This window comes from Fukomys damarensis, unplaced genomic scaffold (genome assembly GCF_012274545.1).
Source record: "Fukomys damarensis isolate Sample0158 unplaced genomic scaffold, DMR_v1.0_HiC HiC_scaffold_2, whole genome shotgun sequence".
NCBI lineage: Eukaryota > Metazoa > Chordata > Mammalia > Rodentia > Bathyergidae > Fukomys > Fukomys damarensis.
In genome coordinates this window covers 40,091,713-40,114,454 of record NW_022900914.1, presented here as the reverse complement: position 1 = coordinate 40,114,454, position 22,742 = coordinate 40,091,713, and the positions used below count along the sequence as shown (strand labels likewise).

Genomic DNA, 22,742 nt, shown 5'->3' with positions numbered 1-22,742 from the left:
TTTGGCTCAGCTCAGCATTATTTAGGTAATGTTTATCACAAATTGAAGAAAATATTTGAAATGCCATTTTTAAAGCATTCAGCAGAGCTATTAAAGAAACATTAAATTTTAGATCCCTAAAATAGAAGGTTGGTTTTTGATACCCTAGTCATTTTGGAGGTATCCTTTTTTTTTTATGCTAATGTTGAAGGATTTCTGTGAGTTCAAGGCCAGCCTGAACTACACAGTGAGACCTTTTCTCAAAAATAAATAAGTAAATAAATTAAATTAAATTAAAAAAAAGAAAAAAACACAACAAAAAAGATTTTTTTGTAGCTTATATAATGCAGAATTGGTATGCATCTAATTAAAATCATTAATTTTAATGTTTATGCAGAACAGTTAAGCTTTCATGTAATAATTTTGTTATAATCTGACTTGCTTTCATTGAAAGTATTAAAGTAATATTTAAATAAAATGTAAAGATGCCTTTGCTGTTGGTCTAATTAGTTCCATATTTAGAAAAACATAAGTATGCTTTACCATAACATCCATGTAATTAATATGTACCCATGTTAGATAGAATATGAGTAAAGATAGGAACATTTAAAAAGCAAGAATGAGTTGTGAAATCAGATCAAATTATTAATATTTTTTAAATGAAAGAGTGCAAAACTAAACAGTTGACATAGCTAAAAGTAAGTTTGGCTTTATAGCCTTTTTCAAATGTAAGAATAGTATTAGGTCTCAGAAATTATTTGATTGGTTAAGATGATGTGCAGAACATTTTTAAAAATATTCTCACATAATTTCTAATATGAATATGTAGTATTTTAAAAATGATTATCACATTCACTTCAGTGAGTCATAATTCCAAAATCAAAATTTAGTCATGGCAAAAATAAAAGTGCTTATATTTAACTTAAAATTGTAACCAAATCAAGAAGTACTTTCTTACTATATTATTTTATATATACATAATTTACATGCATCCTAAAATATTTAACTATTTTATCACAGATTTACATGTCAGTCTTGTGCAGAGGCTATACTAATCTTCTAAGTATTGTTTCATCTTTAGTAAATGTGCTACTGATGCAAGCAGAACTATAAAATAAATTTGACTAGAATTTTCAGGGATATTTTAATGGATATTTTTAAATTTTAGTTGTGTGACCTTCATATAATCAAGTTGCTGTGAATGGTCAAGAAGTTATTTGAGGGAAATGAGTTGCAAGGTCCTCTTTTTAAAACTTAAGAGAAAATATTATTTATCAGGATTCTTTTGGATAATTACCTATTTCTGGGGATATGTGGTACCTAACTTTGAGTATTGTCCTTTTAAGTGGAAGGAGTAGAATTCATTGGTTTTAACTTTCTACTTAGCTATATAACCTTGATCATGTTTCTTGGTAATTTCTAAGCCTAAGCCTTAGTTTACACTGGGGATAACAGAGTGACCATAAAGTCAGGAAATAATTTAGCAATTATATTCCCATAGAGGTTCACATAAATCAAGAGATGCACAAGATATTTATAAGCACTGTTTCTAAGAGCAAATCTTTGGAAATAACGCATTATATCCAGAATGAATAAATACATTGAAAATGAATGGACCATAATAATTCCTCATATGGCAGAATATAAAAATATGTTGAATGAAAACAGCAAATTATATCAGAATACATACAATATGATCCTATTTGCATAAAAATTAAAAATATATAAATGCTATGGTTTGGATATGGTTTGTATTCACAAAAGAGAACACTAGAATTTGGTTCCCAATGTAACAATATTGAGAGGTGGTGGACTTTTAAGAGGTAATCTAGTGGCAGGTCATGAGGTCACAGGGGCCTTACCCTCAGAAAGGATTAATGCTTATCTCAGGAGTAGGTTAGGTCCCAAGAGATTGGATTAATTATTTTGAGAGCAGATGATTAGGCAATAAGGCCTAACCTTGTTTTTGGCTGAAGTGTTTTCGAAGTGATGAATGTTGAAATCTTGAAAGATCAAAATCCCTAAAGTCTAAAAATCCCATAAGATCAAAGTTCTAAAAATATGGTATTTCTGGAAAAAATAATTAAAATTTGATACATTTATTTACATTTAAAGGGAATTATTTGAGAGTAAGATGTATTAGAACTCTAAAAGTATTTACACAATGTATACCTCTAGTTTCAGAAACGATGCAAAGATGAAATACGTGGCATAGAAAGTTGTAAAAAATAATACTGACATCTTAGTAGTGTGATACACTGCATATTTAAAAATGACAAATGTATTTATAAAATTAATTAATTGGAGAGTCCAGTAGGTGGTCAATGATTGTTATTATGGATAAAAAGAAGAAAAATATGGAGGTGATCTGTGTGTTCACCATGTAAATTGTAACCCAGAGGAAAGAGAGTAAGACTGAGTCATAAGATAATATTGTTACAACCTGTGATGAACACCATAAAGAATAACTTTAGGTTGTAGAAGGATTGTAAAATTGAGGAACTGACCTGCACATTATCATACTGGTCCTCTGTTGCTATAAATTTCTTTTATTTTCTTCAGTTTTTTAATTCTAATCAGTTAGCTGTCAGTATACATCGTAAATTCAAAAATAGCTATTTAAGTCTCCAATGGCAGTTGGAGAATAAAAGTTTTATCTTTGTGACAATGTACAAAATAAACATTTGCTCAGATACATTGTTGCTGATACAATCTTAATACCAAAAGCACAAACAAACCCAAACATACTCCCACCTCATAGGTATTGCAGTTTTAAGGATTCTATGCTTTTGAGATTGTGATTTGGGGGATATTTAGGCTGTAGAAATTTTGATCTTTCCAAGATTTCAATATTGAGATTATGACATTGGAATTTTGTCTTGGGATTATGAATAGCATTGCTTCCACGTATGCTGTGGAGCTCTTGCTTGTGCTCCTGCTATGTGATATTATCTATCATTTTAAGACACAGTGCCAGACCCTTGCCAGATATGGCTGTTCAGTCTTGGACTTTCAGCCTCCAAAACTATAAGCTAAATGAAGCTCTTTATAAAGTACCCAGGCTCAGATAATTTGTTATAATAACATAAACACTAACAAATAATGTTATTGAGGATTTCATACACATCTGGTAAAACCATGAAAAAGAGCAGGGGAATGATTCATTCATAATTTGGGTGGTGTTTCCCTAAGGTGAAGGGTAAGAGAAAGTTGGTAATCCTCTGCTTCTTAAACTATGTGGGTATTTAAATATATATATTTACTATATATTTAAAATATGTATATCTGACCTTTTATGATTAAAAACAAATATAGTGGCTTAGAGACTTTTCTTTTATTATTGAACAGCAGGGTTGAGGAAAAGTAAAAAGCGATGAATCTTCTGCCAGAAGTATTTCCATTTTTACAAATCTCATTCAAATTTTCAAAGTTGGATTTAAATCTTATATTGCCATTTGCTTTCTATTGTTCTTCCTTTCTAATTTATTCCTTTATTTGAAATTTTAAAAATTCCATGTTATCTCTTTTGTTGGCTTATTAGTAATAACTGGTAATTTTTATGACTGCTTTAGGGTTTATAATATATATCAAAAATCTACTTTCAAGTGATATGCCACTTCACATATAGTGTAAGAGCTTTCTAATAATTTGCTTTAATTTCTTTGTTTCTGATTATCATTTTATGGTCGTTGAACATTTTACTTTTGTATAGGTTATTAGTCCCATAAAACATTCTTTTCTGTAATTTAAACGGTTTTTAGAGAGATTTAAATAATGAAGAAAATATCATAAATATTCATCCATATAGTTACTTTTCTGCACTTCAATATCTTTGTGTAGATTCATATTTCACTGTAGTGTGGTTTTTTTTTTGGCCCAGAGTACTTTTAAAAAATATTGCTTAAAGTGTGAACTGGCTGGTGAAAAACTCAGTTTTTAAATGTTAAAAAGTCTGTTTATTCTTTGATTTTTAAAGATATTTTCATAGAGCATAGAATTCTATGTTGCTAGTTTTTCTTTCAGTATTTTGGAGATGTTAGTTTCCTCCCTTTTAACTTGCCTTGTTTCTGATTAGAAATTACTTCCATCTTTATTTGATTTGAGCCTGTTTCTCTTTGAATCTTTCTAACATTTTTTTAATCACTGATTTTTAAAATTATGATGTGCCTGGGTATAATTTTTTCATATTTCTTTGTGCTTGGGGGTCATTGACCTTTTCAATTTAAAAGTTTTTAGTTTTCAACAAATTTGAGTCAGTTTTGGACATTATTTGCTCACATTGTTTATGCCATATTCCTCTCATCCTGCCACTTTTGGGAATTCTAAATATATCTATAGTAGGCAAGTTGAAGTCATCCCACAGCTCATTTATTCTCTGTTTTATATTTTTAATTTTCTTTCTGCATTTCATTTTGCAAAGTTTCTATGTCTTCAAGGCTACTAACATACAATATCAAAATGCTGTTAATTACATCCAAAATATTTTTCATCTCACATACTATAGTTTTTATCTTTAGGAGTTTCACTTGGGTTATTTAATGTGGTTTTCATGTCTACTACACGTTTAAAAAACATTAAATACAGTTATAGTAATTGTTTTTAAGATTTATTAGGCAGGATTTGAGTCTAGGGCTAATAATTTTCCACTCCTGAACAAAGACTTTTTTGTATATTCTACTTTTGTGGCTGTGAATCGTGAAGTTTTTTGTTGGACTGGTGGGAACAGGTACTATTCTTAGTCCTGAATGAGTGCCAGTGTTAGGTGTAAACATTTCTGATCTTTCTTGGGCTTCCTGGATTTTCATATTCATGTGCTGTAAGTGCTCAGGTGAATTCTCAGGAATAATCTGAAGTTCGATAGCTCTGAAGAACTCCCTTCTCTTTATAGCTCCTTCCTCTCCAGAAAATTCTAACAATTTTGTCTTCCTCAGTCTTCCATTTCTCTCTGCTCAACTCATATTGTCTGCTCAGCTCCTTCTAATTCACCCTTCTCTGCACTGAATCTTCCCTCTTCTAGCATAGTTTCATTGGCAGGAATACTCTTTTTTTATTGATTAGTTTTTTAAAATACTTCTTTTTGAAGTATTTCAAATAGACTGAAGAGTTGTAGGAATAGTAAAAGTAACTAAAAGTCCTCTGATTTACCAGTTTTTAGCATCCTATTACATTTGTTTAATTACACATGTTGCCACCATCAAATCCTCCCTCACTACATATTGTTTTTTCTGAACTGTGTAAGTTGTAGTGATGTCTATAAAAAGCCCCTACATCATTTTTATTTATTTATTTTTTTGCTATGCTGGGGATTGAACTGAGGGCCTTCTGAACACTATGCAAATGCTCTACCACTGAGCCACATCCCTAGTCCTTAAACTCCTGTATTCTTTTTTTTTTTTTTTTTGGTACCAGGGATTGAACTCTGGTCCTTGTACTTGTGAGGCAGGTGGCAGAACCACTGAGCTAAATTCCTGGCCCTAAACTCCTGTATTCTTCAGTGCATATTTTCCAAGAACAGGGTCATTCTTTTATATAACCACTAAACATTTATAAAATTTATAAAACATTTTTAAACATAAAAGTTTGACATTTTTGATATATGCTATTGTCTTATGTACTCTCATATTCACAATCTGCCACTTTTCTCAACAACATTCCATATATAATATTCATTCCCCAATATAGGATCGGGCATTTTTCTTATGAACAATAGAATTGATAGGCCATTCTTGAATTTCTGAAAGTTATAGTTTTGGATTATCTGTCCTCCGTTTATCAGTTCACAGACCTTATTTTAGTGTTCTATGAGTAACCTAATGTAATTTCTTTTTCTTTTAAATTTAATTTATTGATACATTCTAGGTTAATGTAATTTCATTTTAAATTATTTCTGCTTTTTTTCTTGTTCTTTACTGTCTTGTGTATCCAGAGTTCCTTAGAGAGGCAGAAGATAGGCCTGGAATATCATCACTGCTCTTGTGTGGACAGTGCTCTCCTTATTACATTTCTCATATTTGCTTACAAATCTGTAGAGCATATCAGGTGCCTATTCCCAGCTCACTCAGGTATATGTATAGAGGGAACAGTCTGAGATAATTATGATGTTCAGAACACATATTATTCTTTTTTACAGAGTATCCTGTAGTAGTACTGGTGGAGAAGGCATTCCAAGTGCCTACTATGACAATATGTAACTATCAAGAAGTGATATACTTGATGAGTTATTTTTAAATTATTAATACTAGAATATTTAAATTTATTTTAAATAATGATAGTGTTGACAATTGGTATAAGATGAACAAGGATTTTCAGTAACTTAATGACTTATGTTATTCATTAACATTATTATGAACTATGACTATTAAGTTTGCTTTATTAGCCTGATTAAGAGGTATACTTATCACTCTATTTTCTTTTTAAATTTCTTTTATTACAGCATTATTTAATGTTTTCATTAAGAGAGCTTTTCAGCACTTCTGTGAATCTGTGCAGATTGTCTGAAGTTAACATTTTGCAGATGCCAAAACTTAGACTTCTCACAATGTGCAGTTTGCCTTTGAAAATTTCCTTCATTAAGTATTACTTGTTTATGTGTTCTTGTTATTTGAGTGAAATATTGATAACTAATTGTTTAAAGTGTAGCATTTAAATTAATTCCATATATAATTAAAAATTTTAAATACATTACCATTTCACAACATGGTCTATGATTGGGATTAGGACTACTTGTATTTGCTATTCAAATGCTCATATAATATTTGATATTTGGATAAATGCTTTTTTTCATATCAAGTATGTTTGTTTAAAACTTTAGAGGAGAATAGACTAGGAAGCTTGGAAAATTTCTATTTAACATAAAATTATTTGATTGTTTCCACATATTAAAAGTAAAGCAGATTTTGGGACATTCAGTCTTTTATGACTATTAGATTTTACAGGTGTGAATCTTTAAATGATGCGTTACTTTCCTGTTATACATAAAACATTTACTCTCTGGGTCATATTTGAAGTAGAATAAAGGAAGGGAAAAATGCGATGAGATGCCCTCTCAATGTTTTTCTGGAGAATATGAAACTATTCTATTTCCTTAAGCAGACTTTCCTAAACAAGAAACTTTATTTCATAAGAGGAAACACATTTTTATTTTGAAGGACAATGCTTTCCTTGTACATTGTGTGAATTGTTAAGAATGTTGACATTTTAAAAAAAGCTTTCTGACTAAACTTGCTATTTACAACAAGCCCAGGCCAGCTAGAACTACTTTGGGAAGGTGATATAGACTTATTGAAGTTAAAACTACTATATGGCAAGATTACTCTACAGACATGAAGTCTGGGTTTTGGTTCAGGAAATATCACTTTGGAAGTTATTCTCTAGGTAAGATTGAAAATAAAAATTTGAAATATGCATCTGAAATTAACTTAGTGTACTGGCTGAAACTCATTGCCAAGACAATTTTAAAAAAACATTTTGATGCTATTATTTGAAATTAAGAATGTTTGAAACTGAATTTTGGGACTGAGGGAAGACTAAAAGAACATCATTTTTTCTGGCTATGAAAATATAAATTATTATGAGTTGATTAGAAAAAACTACTAACAGGTATTTAACCTACCTGTATTATTATGATACAATAAGAAATATTTGATTTGTGTTTCTTGTTCCTGACACACAGCTTTGAAACCCTTGGAACTTTCAAAGAAGTTTTTTTGTAATAATGAGATGACTGGGGGATCCTCCTGGATACCTCAGAATTGAGGGGATGGGTTGCCAGAAGGAACCAGCATATTATTATTAGAGTACTTCTGTGAATCTGTGTAGATTGTTTGAAATTAACAGAAGTATACCAACCTTCAGGGAGTGAAAAAGGGCTGAAGATTGTTCAGTCATGTCCAGTGGCAATCATTCATGCCTACATAATGAAGCTTCTCTAAAAACTATAAGGGATAGAACTTCTAGATAGCTGAACACATGACGATTCCTTGAGAGTAGTACTATATATCCATAATGGACATGGAAGTTCTATGCCTCTTCCTACATGCCACACACTATGCATTTCTTTCAACTGAACTATTCATTTGTATCCTTAATAATAAATGTGTTAAAAGTAAAGTGTTTCTCTGAGTTCTCTGAGTCCCTCCAGAAAATTATTTGAATCCAAAGTGGGGGTTGTGGCATCCTTAATTTATAGCTGCTTGATCAGAAGCATAGGTCACAAACTGGAGCTTGGGATTGACATCGGAAGTAGAAGGGGAGAAGAGAGTAGACTGTTGTGGTCCAAGCCCTTAACCTGTGGAATCTGGTGCTGTCTGAAGAGTGATAGGGTCAGAAGTGAGTTAAATGACAGGATACCTAGTGTTTTCCCATCACTGGGGCAGTGGGCCTGACGCCTACAATTTAAGTTTATTGTCTCATAGAATGAGAAGGTTAAGTCCATAGTTATCTGGCTCAAAGGCACAACATCATGGCGAAGTAGCATGGCAGAGGAAAGGTGTTCACCACATGGCTGCCAGAAGCAGAGAGAAGGAAGGACTGGACACAGTGACCCATGCCTGTCAAGCTCCACCTCCTATTTATGAACTCATGGATTAATCCACTCATGAGTATAGCACCCCATGATCCAATCATCTGAAAATTTCACTTCTGAACCTGTTAGGTTTTGGGGGTTCATTTTAGATTGAAACCATAGTAATATTGCTGAAGAATTGCGTGCTGTCTGTGGATAAACCCCCATACATTTGGCATCAGAAATGCTGCACCGACTGATATGGGAGTAGAAAGAATGTTTCAGTTTGTCCTATTTCTGTACTATGTCTTAAGTTAAATAATTATGTGCCTTTAAAATTAAACACTTGATGCCAAATTAAGATTTGTTCCCCTCATTGTAGTATACAACCAGAGGAAGAATTAAAATGCAGGAGCCGGTCTAGTATTCATAGTTATTCTTCTGATTCATATTCCTAAGTGATAGAAATGATTACTCATTTATATATTAAGACAGTTATCATTTTTATGCTGTCTATAATGTAGATGGGTATATACTGAAGTCTATATATTATGTGTATGCAGCATAGGTCTATGCTGTGTGGTATATTCATAATAATACATATATTCATAAATGTATATAGAGAACAATGTATTTATACACTATGTTCATTTTTGTAATATTGAGAAATAATTATTGTATCTGCTGGGGAACCCTGAAACATGGGAAATTTTTGCAGTAGGCTCCAATCTCCTGCCCAGTATATGACGCAGGCCTGAGACAAAACCTAAAAGACAGAACTAGAAGAGACAGAAAATGGGGTGCAGGATGATCAGTGCTAGTGCAAATAACAAAGGCACTGATTAGTCCAAGCCACTGATTTTTATTGGTAATTAGTTGGTGTAAAGGCAAGCTATGTGCAAGGGTAGAACTATGTGTGAGGATGTGCAGTTGTGCGGTTTCTATGGAAATTAATGTAAAGGCTTGTGAAGGGCAAGACAATTTCTTGCCCTAATTCTAATTCCTAATTAGGAACAGAATAGACAAAATATATAATGTATGTAATTAGAATGTTGTCCTTCTAATGAGGTTTTGATTGTAGGAGTATAATTGGGGTGTGAGTTACTCTAACCTTGGCACATAGGTTTCGGCCGGACTTGCTTCTCAAAGCAAGCCAGTTGTGGGGTTCACTTCACAGACTGCACTGCTTACATCCTGCTTTGGGCATAATCAATATTGTGGTCCCCTGCAGTATCAGTGATCCTCTGTGTATTTAGTTCCAGTATTAATTTTCTAGGCTGCCCATCTTTGCCACATTTTCAAAGTTGTATTATACAATTATTGGTTGCAACTATGGTATGCATTATCTTCTTGTTTTAGCCCTCTGTTGTTGTGGACAGATGTTACAGGATTAACTTAAAAAGTGAGTATGATTGTGATTTTCTTTTTTTGTTGTTGTTTTTTGGAGACAGGGTCTCACTATGTAGTTCAGACTGCTCTGGAACTCACTGTGTAGCCCAGGCTGGTCTCAAACTCGCAGCAATCCTCCTGCCTCAGCCTCCCAAGTGCTGGGATTACAGGTGTGCACCACCATGCCTGGCTATGATTGTGATTTTCATACAAATACAAAATGAACATGTATCAAAGATTTTATTTAACTCATTAATTACTGATATGATTGCAGTTGAAGTAATACACATTTGTAGTCAAAGAATGCTGAAATGAATGCACAACTGGCAAAATTGATGAATAGCCACTGGACAATAATCATCTGCCTTTATAGGATAAAATTTTCATTTCTATGGACAGGAATCATTTGTATTACTATAAATTTCCTACAGGTTAACTTCTTTCCATACACACTTATAAAATAGCCTATTAATTAAAAACAAATGGACAAGCAAGCCAAAATACTGATTAAATTCTGTTTAATTACGAATTTTCCTTACTGTTCAGTACTAGTAACTGATACTTTTTATCAGCTTGATTTTAGTAGATGCAGGAGAGAGATTGTTCCATATCTACTCAAATATTTTAGTTAAGTCATGTTAATTCTATGAAGGCAGGAATCATAAATTGCAGGAATCTGTAAATGAATAAAATGATTTTTTGTGTATAAATGCAAAAGTTGATTGGATAAACCTGTGTGCTGATTCAGAAAGTAGAAGAAATAGTGGTTTTGTAAGTCTAATCTTATTTAATTGTAGTGGGGGAGCCAGTTATAATCACTTGTGGAAATTTTTATGTGTATTTAGCCAAAGTCTGCATATGCTACATATATCGACTTTTGCTAACTAACGTGATTTTTTTCCTGCTTCATTTGAGTTCTGTATATCAGATTTTAAATTGAGTATCTTTTAACTCAAAAGTAGATAACCTTGAAGCAACAAATAAGCAGTATGACATAATTTTTATGAAATGCTCCTATTTTATTTTACTCTGATGTTTGCTCTCAACAAATAGTGTACTTTCCATTTTATAATTAATAATAACATATTAGAAATAACTTTCATCATATCCCCGTTATGAGTAGAGAGAATGGAATAACATATATGGTTAAATAGCTTTACCTACCTACTCCTACTCCTTTCTGTGAGCCAATCAGGTAGTCCAACCTGGGCAAATGACTATTAAGAGAATAACAGATGTTAGATTAAATGAGCCAGCTGTGGGGCACCTGGGAGTCAAGCAGTAAAGAAGTTGGATGTGATTTTATGCATAAAGTTGAAGTCAGCAGTTTTCAATTTGCTGCCATGCAGCAGAACCTAGATTTTAAAGAGTTATACATTTATTTAAATTACCAGACATTTAAACAAGATAATTTTGGGGGCTGGGGATGTAGCTCAGTGGCACCGCATCTGCCTTGCAAGCACAAGGTCCTGAGTTTGATCACCAGACAAAAGAACATAAGAATTTTTAAACAGTAGAGTAGACAATACCAAGATTTTAAAAAATTATTGAGATAATAAAGAAAGCTCTTGGTAGATTATAATAGTTAATACTTGATGAGTGCTTACTGTGTCAAACAGTATGATTATTTCTTTACATGCATTAACATACTTATTCTTTACAGTGACTTACTTTAAAGGGTAGTTGCTCTAAATGTGTCCATTTAACTTATGAAGTAAATGTGGCATGGTACTAAATAATGCTAAATAATTTACCCAAGATTGAATTGTAAGTAGCAAAGCCAGGATTGAACCTAGTTTGATTTCAGAGATTGCGTTCCTCTTATTATATTATGCCCCTTCAGAGGAATAAAATCCAAATCAAGCTTTGTTTTCGTAGCCCCTCTTTTAGTGTATCTAATTGAAAAGTAAGAGCTTGCATCTTAGAAAAGTCAAGTGAAAAGTTGGTGAGATGAAGGCTAAGGCAAAGAGAGAAAAATCAGGCTATTCTTGGGTGGGGAAGTTATAAACATTTATCAGATTCATAAAACATTGTCCACATTTTTATCCTCTGCCATTTCTGTTGAGGATACACGATCAGTTGTTTTCAGACATTTCTTCAAAATAGGAAACATTGGCCAGGGATTTAGCTCAGTGGTTCTGCTGCCTGCCCTGAAAGCACAAGGTCCTGAGTTCGATCACCAGTACCAAAAAAAGAAAAAAAAAAAAAAAAAGAGGAAACATTTTCCAAGTTAAAATGTTAGCTTTATTTCAGTGTATAAAGCATATAAAATGGTACTTTACTTGCATATTTTAAAAAAATTTTGTATGTAGTTAATGAGACTAATCATGCTTTGATAGAAATGAAATTTGAAAGTGAGTGTTATAGATGACTGTTGGTAATCCTTATCTCCACATTTAGTTATTTCCATAGTTTGTTTTAGTTACTCAGTACTGAGATAAGAGGTGAAAATGACCCTAGAAAAAGAGTGTTAGGAAATCATTCAGTCACATCCCCACCCCTTTTCATGCTATATCTTTCCTGATTATAAGACATTCAGAGTCTGAGATAGTACTTTGCAGTTGTGACACTGAGGGCCAGATGACTTTATCTCTGTGCTGGTGTGTGTGTGTGTGTGTGTGTGTGTGCATGTGCACACACGTACGTATGCTGGGTCCCCCTGCCCTTTTGTCTTATTCAGCCTACTTAGAGCCAGTAGCACTCACACCTTTAATCCTACTTCCCTTGAGCCTAGCATTGCATCATGAATCAATTCCAGCTTCACATAGGGCCTCATGCATTGTAAGCAGGTACTCGACTGATAAGCTACATTTCCAGCCCCTGAGAGGTCTTTTTAATTTGCACATTAGTGGGATACTTGCTTTGCAGTAGTCAGGTAACTTATCTGAAGGACCTCTAACTAAACTGAAAAAATGCTTGCTAGCCTCGTTTGCCAGAGACCATGGAAGTGGGGAATTTGGGGGCACAGTAGTCAACTATATACTGTTAGTTTTTCTCAAAACTGGAGTTTTGCTTCTGCTTGTGATAGCTCACATCTTGTGCATCTGAGTTAACAAATGTTTGTAATCAGAAAATTGGGTGCCACCTCCCGGCACCAAGAAGAAAGCTAAGTACAGTGGACCCTCAAGTTATGACCGGCCTGACATACCAACAGTTGTATTATAACTGGAATTTTAAACTTGTGACCAGAGTCTTGATTTACAACCCGAATGCTGGCCTCTAGTGCTTCCAGATGGTCTCAGATCAGATTTAACCCTAAAAGAGTTCTGGAAGGAATATTACAACATCCTTTCATGTATGGGATTAATTGAGAAATCCTGGGCCAATGTGTCTCTAAGGAAGCTGTGTTAGTTAACTTTTCTCTCATTGCTGAGACAAAATACCAGACACCCAAAGTTAAAGGGGAAGAGATTTATTTGTCTTACAGTTTGTAGAGGTTTCATTCCATAATCAGCCAACTCCAAGGGAGGGACAACAAACAGGCATGGCAGAGCAGAAACAGTGTGGTACACTCAAAGCAGCAAAGGTAACAAGAGAGTTAACAGTGTCTCCCTGCCCCTTTTGTCTTAATCAGACTACTTAGGGTCAGTAGCACTCACACCCTTCATCCCAGTGCCCTCGAGCCTAGCATTGCATCATGAATCTATACCAGTTTCACATATTCTAGATCAAGCCTATGACCACATGAGGCGTGTGGGGACATCTAGATTCAAACCATAACAGGCATTGAGATCTGCCAGTATGCAGGAGAGAGACTTTGAAGGCTGTATAGAGAAGCCTGAGCTTTCAATTGACCAATTTGTTATAACCAGCTTTCACAAACAAAGTGAGTTCATAAGTCAAAGGTCCACTGTATTTCAGCATCAGACAGGATAGCATTTGTAATATTTGGATCCTTTATGTTTTGATATGACATTGCTTCCTTTGGCTTTCCCTGTCCAGCTGGATCTTATGAGGCTAATCCATATCCCTGTAGATTCTGATGCTAACTCTTGGTATTTTTAGTGTTGAATTGAATTGTAGGACACCCAGCTGGTGTACAAAGAGTTGGAGAATTGCTCTTGGTGTCAGTAGTGTAAGAACAGCCCAGTGTAGTACATTCAAGGATTTACAATCAGCAGTTTGAAGCTGTTCACTTCACATGTAAGAACAATGAATGGAAGGTGGGCATCATGGTGCATGCCTGTAATCTTAGCCTGAAGCAGGAACATTGCCAATAGTTGGAGGTCAGCCTGGGCTACATAGTGAGTTTAAGGCCAGTCTGCACTACAAAGCAAGACAGGACCTGTCTCAAGAAAACCAAGACAATGAATGGTAATTTTCAGTGGATTTAAGATAGGAGAGGGAAGGGTCCTACATTACAGAGAATCTGAGGCAGAGTAGACACTGAGTATAGTTAGGAGTCTATAAAGGTTTTTGACATGGCAGTGGGGATGGAGAATTTGAGACCAGAAATGATTGGGATATAGAATAGATAAGGTTGGGTTATGGTTTTATTTGTATCCATAGCCAGTGAGAGAGGCAGATGTCAAGGATAACTAAGGATTTTGGCTTATCAACTTCTTATGGGCAACTTCTAAGTTATGTATGTGATTTTTTAATTCAATTTATGTTTAAAACTTTTCTCTTTAGTTGTGTCCTGTAATGGGATTCAGTACATTAAAAGAAAAGAGAGGTGTAATTACTGTTGGTTCCAAATTGTATATACAGTACTGATTCCCTGCTTATTTTTATATTACCTAGCAATACTGTATTTAATTAAATAAAACTTTGAGAAAGCAAAATGAACAAGGCACTAGTTAGACACAGTGAATGAGAGATTTAGAATTGAACTGGATATAGGCACAATGCTAAACTACTATCACCTTGATTTTCTCAGTGACTTCTTGATATTTTACTGTAAATCGTATCTTTATTTTTTGGTACTGGGGATTGAACTCAGCACCTTGCACTTGAGAGGCAGGAGGCAGCACCACGGAGCTAAATCCACAGCCCTGTAAGTCATATCTTACAGGCTTTAAATATTCAAAAACATTTCTAAAGTTACATAAAATATATACTATGTTTTCAAGGTTTATATCTCCAGCTCTTTTTTATTGGCTTTGACCAGTAATCATCTGTATATTCATCCAAGCCTTTATTTGATCTAATTATACTTTCAGTTATTTATTTACAACATATTCATAGATTTCTCCATTATCAAAATAACACAGTAGTAACTTTTACTTATTTATATATTTTGATCTTAATCTCCTGAGAGCTTTGAGGGTTATACTTTTTTTTGTGCTATTCTGGGATTTGGAAATTATTCCACTCTAAGCCTCTCTTGGACTGAATGCATGCTTTAGAATAAATCCTTTTCTGTTTTGCTTTTGTCATTCTAGACAGTAGTCTTGTTTGTCTACATTTACATAAATATATTGTATACTTGATTGTTTTCATTGCTGTTAAAAGAGAATATTAAGTCTTTAAAAAAGTTTTTTTAGTTACTTTATGTCAGGCAGTCATCTATGTCGTGGAAGAAAATACTCTCACCCTCTGGGCCAGTTCTTAAAAACATTTATTATTTCTCTTTGATAGGTCTTATCTGTTGATAAAACTTAGAAATGAGAGGATAGCTAGTTTGTATTCACTTACTAGGTGTATAGTAGGAAACCTAAAATGTTTCTAAACTTTCTCTTTCCTTCCCTAGTGAAGTGTTTAAAAAGTGCATGTCCTAGTATGCTATTGTTTTTATATTTTATTTTTCCCTTTTATTTTATTGTAGGTAAAAGCTGTTTGTGAGTTTATAATTTTCAGAATCATCATAATGTCCCTGCCATCTTCAGTATTTTATATCTTAGTGGAATTTTCCTAAGCCTTGGGCACAGCTCCACATTTTTAAATATGGGTTCTTCAGGTCAGTTACTTCTTTTAGCATTGCAGAATGCCTTATTCAACTTCCAGATCTAAAATGATTAGTTCATGCTGGGTATGGTGTCACTTGCCTGTAATCTCACCACTTGGAAGACTGATTGCTGCTAGTTTGAGGCCATCCTGGGCTACAAAGCAAGACCTTGTCTCAAAAAACAAAACAAAACAAATCAGTTAAATCGTCTTTAATGAGGCCTTTGCTCATTTGTACTTGATTTTCTATGCCATCAGTTAATGTACATCTTGTTTTCTTATCCTAGTTCTTTTTGAGAGGGAAAGAAATAATTTTTATTAATTAGAGTGTGTGTGTTGTTTGTATAGAGTATGATCTTCTGAATTTCCCAGCTGCTATTTTCTTAAGTAGTTATGTCTAAATCTGACTTTTTTTTTTTTTTTTTTTTTTTTTTTTTTTTTTTTTTTTTTTTTTTTTTTTTTTTTTTTTTTTTTTTTGGTACCAGGGATTGAACTCGGGTTCTTGCGCTTGCAAGGCAGACCGCCGAACCCCTGAGCTAAATCCCCGGCCTAAATCTGACATTTTTAATGTAACAGTACAGAGGGTCCCACAAGTCTTAGTGTAGTATTAAGCTTTAAAACTTAACAAGTGTAAATGGTACAGATTTAGAAAAATCATTTGAAAGTTTAATTACATTTCTTTTGTACTCATTTAAAAATTTTTTAAGTAACAGAATTTTAAGTTTAATCTTTTCATTTCAGTCCTTTTGATTAAGAATAGAATTCATTGAAAAAAGGTTGTGCATTCTTGTTAATTGAACTCAAGTTCATAGTGACAGTAAGAAGAAAATTCATTTCCTATTATAATAAAAAGGCTTCCATATACATTTAATTAACAAATGGGTGAAAAGTTCTATGGCACTGGTCTTAGTTCACAAAAAGCCTAATTCTGGGAACCAGCAAGCAGAAAAACTGGTTAAAATCTTAGCATAGAATTCCTCAGACATGTACTGCATGTTTGCTGAATCAATTATTCCAAAACCACAGGTCACAAAATTCCTACAGCAAAACTCCAAAGCATACTTACATGTTTATAAGACACAAAAACTTTACTGTTCTAAGTTATCCCTGTCAAATAGTGAAGTGAAAAACTGAAAAGTTCAGTGATACTCTTAACAAGTCAACCTTTTCTAATGAGCTGTCTTTCCACTTGAATGGCAGTGTTGTGTGTCATAATTGCTGTGTTTGATGTGTAGAAAAGCCACAAAAGTTTGGCAACACAGACCAAAGCTAATATTTGTTGCACCATTAGGGAGTCCTACATTTTCACCTCTTCCCTTTTTTAAAAATATAATTCATATACCATAAAACTTATCCCTTAAATTACAGAGTGGGGTTTTTAGTTTGCCACTATCACTGCTCTTTAATTCAAAATATTTTGTATCATTTCCAAAATTAATCCCAAGTGCTTTAGCAATTACTCCCACTTTACCTTCCCTCCAGCGTGATAACTTCGTCTTTTTGTCTCTATGGGTTTATCCTGTCTGCCCATTTTATATATATGGAATTATATAATATGTGGCTTTTTTAGTCTGTTGGACCCCCCTTTTTTTTAAGAATATAATACAGTCAAAGTGAATCTTAGCAATGCTTCAGGGTTTTGTAATTTCCACACTACAATGGTTGTTATTTCAGCAAGACAGAGAATCCATTGTTATACATTCTGTGTGGCATATTGTCTGAATGACACTTTCTTAGGCTAATGGATCAGTAGAGGAGGTCTTGCTTGTGCTTCTTTGTCACCTGGACAGTTTCCATTAGTCCTCTTTGGAGTTATGTGGAAACAAATATGCAGCAAAATCTTCTAAATCAGGTGATCTTAAGACTATACTGAGAAATACAGTTCTTCCAGTCATTGAACCAGCAGTGGACCATAGGTGTGTATTTAGGTATATGTGTGCAGTCTACATGAATTTCCTAGCTGTTATCCATGAGAAAGATCTAGAAGCAATGGCAATATAATAACAGTGAGTACGCTAGTATCCAGATTTGTGTTTCTAAATATCATTGTCTCCTAAAAGGAAAAGTGCTTCTTGGAGAAATGCTGTGCTATGTCAAATACACTGAAGTCTTGAAAGAATGACAAAAGCAGCTGCAAAGAGCTCCACTGACCAAATTTGGAATCATCTGAATGTTAAAATAATTAATGATCTGGGCAGGGGATTTAGCTCAGTGTTTCTGCTGCCTGCCTTACAAGCACAAGGACCCAAGTTCAATCCCTGGTACAAAAAAAAAAAAAAAAAAACAGGAAAAAAAAGAAAAAAAGATCAATTCAGCTAATTGAATATGTTGAAATCCACTAACACAAGAATACATAAGTAGGTCCAGGTATAGTAGCACATGCCTGTAATCCTAGCTATTCAGGAGGCTGACTCAGAAGGATTGCAAGTTCAGTCCCAGTTGGCAACTTAGTGAGATCTTTTCTTAAAATACAAAATTAAAGAACGGACTAGGGAAATAGCTCAGTGGTAGAGTGATCCTGGGTTCAACCTTCAATATTGCAACAAAGAAACAAATAAATAGGGTTGCCTAGTATGCTCGACGGCCTGCAGTTCAGTCTGAAGCACTATACACGCACACAATAAATGGGGCTGAACAGAAAGATCTGATTTTAGTAGAATACCAACTTTAAAAATGTAGATAAAATGTTGGAATTGGAAAATAACTTTTGGAAACCTTCATAGTAATAATTGATTTGAACAAAATCTATAGATTCTATAGTGAGTATAGCTTCAATGAGAACCATGATATTTATATAGTTTGATTATATTGCAAGGATACATGAATACTCATGCTTACAGTTTATAAACAGCTAGTGTTGGAAACAGTATATATGTTCATTGACAGATGAATAGAGAAGGAAAATGTGATACTTATTACAGTGGAGTACTGCTCTGACATAAAGATAAATTTGAGGAATTCATAAGTAAATGCATGAAACTTGAGAACATAATGTTAAGTGAAATAAGTTAGACATCAGCTTAAATATTGCATGGTTTCTCTTAAATGTACTGTAAATGCAAATGAGGAACAAATTGGAAGATAGATAAATGGGAAGAGGGGAAAGGTTCCCCAAATTACCTATGCCATTTTTGGAAACAATATATATACTAATTTGTTTCATTTATATTATTAGTTTCTCTTAGTTCATTGAAAAGAAAGTTTTTTACTAATATCTGTTTGAACCTTTTTTTTGTGGACGTCTTATACTCGTCATAACTACTTGGAAGATAATGATAGTATATTAAATATTATTTTGTTGGGAAGTTTTGTTTTACTGTTTCGTAAAATAAAACATGAACAAAATTTTAAAAAAATGTTACTCTTTATTACGTTAAAAATAGGGACATCATGGAATATATCATCTTTATTAAGTACAGGAGTTACCAACCTCAATAATGGGACATACTGCCACTGTTTGCCTGTTGATATAATGAACCTAGAACAACATAGCATCAGTTGTGTGTTTTCCATTCCCAAAACACATAAGCCACATCTAATATCAAGTAAACACCTGAAGAATCCAAATTAAGGAAACTTCTATTTATTAGCTGTTGTCCTTCAGAAATGGTAAGGTCAAGAAGAGAGCAAAGTGTTCCAGATTCAAGGGACCAAAGAGACACGACATTGCAATGTGAAGTATGGTCCTGGATGTTGTTGGAACAATGGATGAAATTTGATTAGGTTTAAATGATAAAATTTTGTTTGTATTGTCCTATTGCTTTTGATGATGGTTCTGTAGTTATGTAGGACATATTTCTTGATATTAGGTAATATACACTCATGAATCAAGGTAATGAGGCATCATTTTCTATAACTGAATTTCAAGTGGTTGGAAAGAAATTGTGTTCTTTATATGATGAGAGTACATTCAGTTTAGTAAAGTAAAATGTTAATAGGGACACTAGGTCAAGGGTGTAATAAGAATTCTTTGTGCTGTTTTTGCAACTTTTCCATCAGCTTCAAATTATTTTATAATAAAGTTAGAAAAGAATGTCCTCTATTCCTTTAATGTTAAGTATCCTCATAACGCAATGCACACTGAATGAATGCTTTTGTTACCAAGAAAAAAGTGCTGCTTTTTATAAAAGCATCAGGTTGATGTAAAGGTGAGTTTAAATGTTTACACAAAATAGATGACTGGAAAATTATGTCTTAAGTACGATAATGTCAACATAGGACTTGTTGATTTTTTTAATCACTTAAAAATACCCTATGCTCCAAAATGCATAAATCATTTTTAAACAGAGATGAATTAGGAAAAATGGCATCCAGGCGGACAAAGCACCCCAGGCTTTCTTTCTTTAACCTAACCAAATGACAGACCTTGAAGCAACTTCAAAGCAGCAAAAGTAACTGGCTCTGACATGTACCAAGACGAGGGAAATACTTCCCATAACCTTGAAGTAAATGCTTAATCTTTAAAGAGAAAGGAGAAAGAGTAGCATCATATTTCATAAATGGAATTTAACAGTTGAAGAGTTTACATTATTTATTTGTGATTTTATTGTTACTAGTGAAAAGCAGGGAAAATGAAATCAGGTATATTTTTATATCCATTCTTCCCCTCCACCACCCATTAGAGTGGTGTAGGTAGAACCAAACCCTTTAAAATGTTCTGGCTTTTCCCAAGTGTCTTTCAAAGTGTATAGGATGCTTTCTTTCAGTGTGGATAGGCCCAGAAGGACTAAATTTTATCTCATAGTCTTTAGTTTGACATTCAGGGCCTTCTGTAGTTTAGGACTAACATACCTTTGTAAATTTTTTTCAGTTCTTTATAGAAATCATCTTTGAACACATTTATATTTATTTTATGCTTTACAAAAACTTAGGTTTCTATTCTTACTATTTTGTAAATATTATCTGACAGCAACATCGTGGGTTCCATTTCTTCCAGGAAGCTATTTCTAATTATTCTTGGTCCATGGTGACTTCTCTGTACTAAGTAATCTCAAAGCTTCTTTGTTAGGGCCTTTTATTAGGTGTCTAATCATACATTTCCTGTTAACATTCTGCACTTTTACTGTTTGTTTTACTGTCTTTGTTCTTTGCTTTCTCAACTAATTTATAAACTCTTTAAGAGAAGCTACTATGTTCATACTTTACAATCTTCTCGTCAGTATCCAGCTTCTAAAAATTGAATTATTTTGCTGTGCAGTTATCCTTTGGACATTTGTTACCTAATATGGGTCTTTTAAAATTTGCATTTTATCATTTCTTTCTGGGATCTACTGAAAAATTAAATTATTTTAATGCCTTATGGTAGGCATATTTCTCATAAACAATTGGAAAAAAATGAAAGAATAAATGCTAAAAAGTTCCTTTTTATAGAGAATACTATCTCAACAAATTGCTGAAGTTAAGAATGCCCAAATACAGATTGAATATTGATATGAGTAAAGAATATATTGCACATAGACTAAAAAAAGACAAATTGGAATATAGGAGATAATAAAAACCATTACCCTTTTCAAATGGGTGCCTTTTATTTGAACAAATAATTCATATGTGTGTATTTGATTCTAGGAAAGAAAAAACATGCCAGTTTTGCTTTTAATATATCTTGGGCCATAAACTGATTTCTTATTTTTTTAAATCAGCATGACTGGCCCTTGGAAAAGATGCTTAGGAAACAATGAAGATTAAGAGGACATTGCAGAAAGATCATGCATGTTGGGTAACTGGAAGAGAGAGAGAGACAGATGTGGGGGATAGATTTCTTTACTCGAAAGATCTCACCTCTTTACTTTGGAACTATAAGATCAGAACCTTGGGTGGAAGTAGTCTCCACTGTGAGTGAGTTTTTATGTCTGTCTTCCAAATTCTTGTTTATGAGAATAGTCTGAAAACAGTTTTATTTTCATATTTTTTCTAAATTATAAAATACTTTTTTGAATCTCTTAGGATTTTTTCTGAGTTCATTAATTTCTGCTGATTCTGTTATTCTAATTACTTTGTATCACTTGTCGCCTTTTGACTAAGATCAAGTGTAGTATCTTCTAATTACTTTGTTAGCTCAAATAATGTTTTTATTATTTAATTGAAAATAGTTAAAACTTTTTCTATTGATGTTTTTCTTTCATTCATTGTTATTAAAGTATGTTTCTTATGCTGGGTGTGGTGGGCGGTGTTTGCTTATAGTTCTGTCTACTTTGGAGGCTGAGGCAGGAGGATTGCTTGAGCTCAGAAGTTTGAGACCAGTCTGGGCAACATATTAAAACATCATCTGGAAATAAATAACATATAGAAAAGTATTTCCTCATTTCTAACATATGAACCTATAAAAATTCTAGTTTTTATTGATTTTTGAGCTTAGACTGTGTTCTATGTGATAAACATACTATACTTATGTCTTTTAAGAGTTCATGGCCCATTTGATTTTCTGATTTATAGATTGAATGTATAAAGAGTATGTGCAACCTTTAAGTATATTGTTCTCTTTGTGTTCATTGGGACAAATTTGTCAATGGTATTTGTAGTTGTCTGTTCTTATTATTTTACTAATTGGCAGTCAGTAAATTGTGTCAAATTATGTGCTTGTCCTTTTCATTGTTTATTTTTTGAGACCTTCTAATTGGATGCATGCTTATAAATTTTTCATGGTCAATTGAACCTATCATGAACGGAGCCTCTAGAAATGCTTTTTAACTTAGTCTTTTTCTTTAGCTTGTTACTATAACTACACTAGGCATATTTTGGTTAGTACTTTCATGATAAATCATTTTCCCTTCTTTCAATCTTTATGTATCCATATATTTTAGATCTGTATTTTTTGTGTCAACTTGTTTTTGTTTTAATCCAGGCTGTCAATAGTTGAAGCTTTTAGTCCATTCACATTTAATATAATTAGTTACCTGTTGAAGCTTATAGTTGTGCTCATATTTTCTCTTTGCCCTCCTTTTAATGTTTCTTCTCCTTTCTTTCCTTTTTTTTTTTTTTTTTTTTT

The 22,742-nt window shown here is 33.2% G+C and overlaps 1 protein-coding gene and 1 non-coding gene across 4 annotated transcripts in view; one reads left to right on the top strand and one right to left on the bottom strand.

Moving 5' to 3' along the window:
- Positions 1-22,742, top strand: part of Wdpcp (WD repeat containing planar cell polarity effector) — a 249,506-nt gene that overhangs the window by 7,871 nt on the left and 218,893 nt on the right. The gene's annotated exons all lie outside the window — the stretch shown is intronic.
- On the bottom strand, positions 976-1,084 carry LOC117286641. The gene has a single exon (XR_004517803.1). It is a non-coding gene; the product is annotated as a U6 spliceosomal RNA (small nuclear RNA).